The sequence below is a fragment of the Limulus polyphemus genome, unplaced genomic scaffold (assembly GCF_000517525.1).
Source record: "Limulus polyphemus unplaced genomic scaffold, Limulus_polyphemus-2.1.2 Scaffold2818, whole genome shotgun sequence".
Classification (NCBI taxonomy): domain Eukaryota; kingdom Metazoa; phylum Arthropoda; class Merostomata; order Xiphosura; family Limulidae; genus Limulus; species Limulus polyphemus.
Window position 1 is genome coordinate 20,334 of NW_013668428.1, and position 4,591 is coordinate 24,924.

Genomic DNA, 4,591 nt, shown 5'->3' on the forward strand with positions numbered 1-4,591 from the left:
GTCGAGCGCCCTAACCATCTGGCCATGCCATGATTAACTAGTTAGAGCAAGAGATCTGAATTCATTTGATCATTATTTACTTACTCTTTACGAACATTAATATCTGCAAGTCACCTTTAGGAGAAACTGGTGTTAGTATCATAATTCATTCAAGTTTAAAATTGATGTGAATAGCTATAATGCTAGTTAGCGTTTAAGTGTACACTAAAAATTCACAGCTTAATTAAATAATAGAATAAGTAATAATAAATCAACGGTAAATCTAAAACGAGATAAAAATTAAACTCTTTACCTGACAATCCTCTCCCTTTAGAAGGAAAAAAAAAACATTCATTATATAAATATATATGAAATTATTGAGGTTGTAAGAACTGCTAATCTTCGCTAATTAAGTGAAACAATCACGTGATAATCATGTACATATCATAGTTTATATAAATTAAAGATTGACGTGATTAGCTAGAAAGTCAGTTAGAGTTTATGTGTAAATTAAAGACTGGGAGTTTAAATAAACGATAGCACGAATAAATGACCAGTAAAAAAATCCATAACAAAATATAATTTGCTACCTTACACTTCTTGCGATTTAGACAAAGGAAGTGATTAGATCAGTCCTTTTAAATTCCCAGTTGCAATATCCTTACTTTTAACGCAGTCATTATACTGATATCATGAATCCTTTACAGTTTCAGTAGAGATAGCTTACAAAGAAATAGTTCATGTTCTTGAATCTTCAGCTTGATCCTTTCTACTCTTCTGATCTGGTTCACCTTACAGGAAGTGCTAGAGTTCGAAGATTAGCTCGGTTGAGCAGAAGACAGATTATCATAAGCACATTACGTAGAAAGATGAGATGTCGACACACCAGAATAACTCATTTATTTTATTTGAGAGGGGAGGGAAACAATCTTAGACTTCTAGTTCCATTTGATTTTATGAAAATTTGTACAATGAGCATTTCTTCTGGTGTCTGAAGATCTCAGGAAATGTACATTTTCATTTTAGACGCATAAAATAGTCTTGTCATAAACATGATATAATCTTTAATTGATATAAAAAAATGGAGTAACATAAGTAGTAACTTTGGATAATAGATTCTAAATTAGAATAAATTTTAGAATAAAGCTATATACTGCAGAAGATAATGAATGTATTTATAATAATAATAATAATAACAGTAGCAAGTTAACTGTGACAGAAAGACTTTCGGCTGTAAGCTTCTCGCTGTCGCTTGCGATGCTTTTCAACGTTGGATATTGTCTCCTGTGTAACATCTCCAAGTAGTTTCGTTTGTTGGGTATTTTGTTAGTAAAATATCCTTTTAAGTTATAAAAAAAACAACTACCAAAACAGTTTGCATATTGTTTGCGAATACGAGTATGGCCAGAAATTACTACTTGCATGAAATAACAATATACCATCAATACCAGGATTAATATTTCTATGAATAAAAGGAATAAGAAAAATATACAAAACAAAATCATTAAAGTATCGAATAATAAAACTTACCCACTATTTCTAGTGAGCCAGCTTATTGAAACTCATTACAGATTTTAGTCAAAAGATTAAAAACTTGTATTAACATGTAAACTATTTTCGCAACATTAATATCTGCAAGTCACCGATAGGGGAAATAGTGTCAGTTTCAGAACTTTTACAAACTTTAAATGACGTAACTAACTAATGCTAGGTAGAGTTTAAACTCAAGCAAAAATTTTAAAAGGTTATCTAAACAATAGGATAATAATAATAAATGAACAGAAAACAAAACCATAACGAATTAAAAAATAGAACTTGCTACCTCACACTCCTTCCCCTTTCGAAAAAAATGAAGTGATTACATTAATTGCTCCTTGCAAGTTCCTAATTTTCGTACACTTACCCTCATACTGAATCTTTTACAGTTTTATTACAGATACCTTACAAAGTGAAATCATTGATGTTCTTGAATCTTCAGCTTCTCTAGTTTCCTGTTCAACTTACAAGGAGTGCTTGAATCAAGACCATCTAGGTTGAGTAGAAGATAAACATGACTCGTAAGTCGAAGGATGAGATATGGACACGTCAGAATAAGTCCTATATTTTAATGGAGGGGGGGGGGCGCAATCTCAAAGCCTTCTTGCGCCATTGACATTTCCTGCAACAGCGGAAGACGATGAGCATTTCCTCTGGTGTCGAAAAAGTTTTTACTGAAGAAAATATGCATATTTTCATTTTAAACACGTAAAATTGTTCTATCATTAACATGATATAATCTCCAATTGATATAAAAATGGAATACAGAAGTAGTAACTCCGAATAGTGCATTCGATCTTAGAATAAATTGGGTAAGATTTACTACAGAATATAACTGGTGTATTCTTAACGATAGTAGCGAGTTACTTACTTTTAATTGTGTCAGAGACTCTTACGGTTGTAAAGGTTCTCGCCGTAGATTCCGATGCTTTTCAACGTTGGATATTGACTTCTGTACGACATGGTCACGTTTGTTCATCTACAGTTGAAGGTGTTGTTGGGTATTTTATTTGTTGTTTACAAAACGTCGTTCTTTGATCCATTATAAACCATCAAACAGTATGCATGTAGTTTAGGAATATGCCCATGGCCAGAACTTCGTACTAACATGAAATAACAATATACCATCAATATCAGGATTAACATTTCTATAAGTAAAAGGAATAAGAAAAAGAAATGTACAAAACAAAATTATTAAAGCATCGAATAAATAAAACTTGCCCACTATTTCTTGTGAGCCAATTTACTGAAGCTCATTAAAGTTATTTTTTTTTAAAAGATTAAAAATTTATATTACCATTATTTACTATTTTTGCAACATTAATATCAAAGTCACCGTAAGGAAAAACTGGTGTCAGTCTCAAAATTTATATAAACTTAACTGATTTAATTATCTTGAAGGTGAGTTAGCGTTTAAGTGAAAGTTAAAAGTTTCGAGCTTAACTTTAAATGACGTAGTTAAGTAGAATGCGAAGTAGCGTTTAAACGTAAAACTAAAATTGTATAGGTTAACTAAACGATAGAAGAAATAAATGAACTGTAAACAAAACCATAACGAAATAAAAACAGAAGTTGCTACCTCACATTCTTTCCCCTTTCGAAAACAGAAGTGATTACATTAGTCACTCCGTCTAAATTCCCAATTTTCGTATCCTTACTTTTAAGTCCCTCATTATACTGACATCATGAATCCTTTACAGTTTAATAAGATACCTTAAAAAGAAAAAAAATCGTTTACGTTCTTGAAATCTTGAGCCTCTCAAACTTCCTGCTCTAATTCACCTTACATGAAGTTCTCGAGTTCAAAGACCAGCTAGATTGAGCAGGACACAAGTCATTAGGAAGATACATCAAATGAAGAGTAGAGACACAAGAACAAGTCTTTCCTCCTGTGAAGTGGGGAATCTGCAAGTCTCCTATCGATATTTATTTTTCTGTAAATGCCTAAAACGATGAACATTTCTGCTTTTTTCACTTTGAGACATACAAGTGTTCACTTTAGAGACATAAAATCATCCTATAATTACACGTAATGTGCGATATTGTTGTTAATCCAAGAATGAAGTAACACACGGTATCTTCGAACAGTTCCTTCCATCTTGTAGAAAATATAATACACATATCCTTAATAATAGCATTACGTAGAAGTTACGTACTTTGTGTCCTTCTCCGATGTCAAATATTAAAAGTTTCAAACAAATCGATACAGTTAATGAACATGTCCATATCTTTCTACTGACAAGAAAGAACCATATACCATCAATATCACGATTAATATTTCTATAAATAATAAAATGAAAATCTAGTTTGAAAAACATTTACACAACTCCAAAATTATCAAAACTAAAGCCAACACGTCTTCACTATCTCTCGTGAACTAACTTAACGAAGCTCATGACAGGGTTTTATTTACTATATTACAATTCACGTGATCGTTATTTACATATTCTTTTGTAATATTAATAATATCTGTAAGTCACCGCTAGGGGAATCTGGTGTCGGTCTTATAATTCATGCAAACTGAAAATTGATGTGGTTAACCAGATGTAAAGTTAGCGCTTAAATGTAAACTAAAAATTTGACTAAACGATGGACTGAATAACACATAAACGTAAATCAAAACGAAATAAAAATAAAATCATCTACTTCACAACACTTTATGGCTGTCTAGAGTTCGATGAAAACAAACAAATGCAATAAATACAAAATAAATGTCGTTGAAAATGAATAAAACAGAAAAAGAGCTATTTTTCTGGGTGAACGTAATGTAAATACATAATTTATGTTAACTTTATCTCTGCTATTTTTTATATCAAAATTAATGATACTCCTTTTTTTTTTCGTTTTAATTTAATATCGTACTTTTTTTTCTTACTTTTAGGTACTGTATGGCAGACTGGCAGTATACCCTACCTAAAGTTCGATAAAAACAAATAAATGTAATAAATACAAACTAATTTAAGTGAAAAATTAATAAAACAGAAAGTTATGTTCCTAGACTGAACATAAAGTTAAAATGAAATTCATGCTAATTTTTTCATGGTATTAGTTATCTAAATATTAGGATTTACTTCTT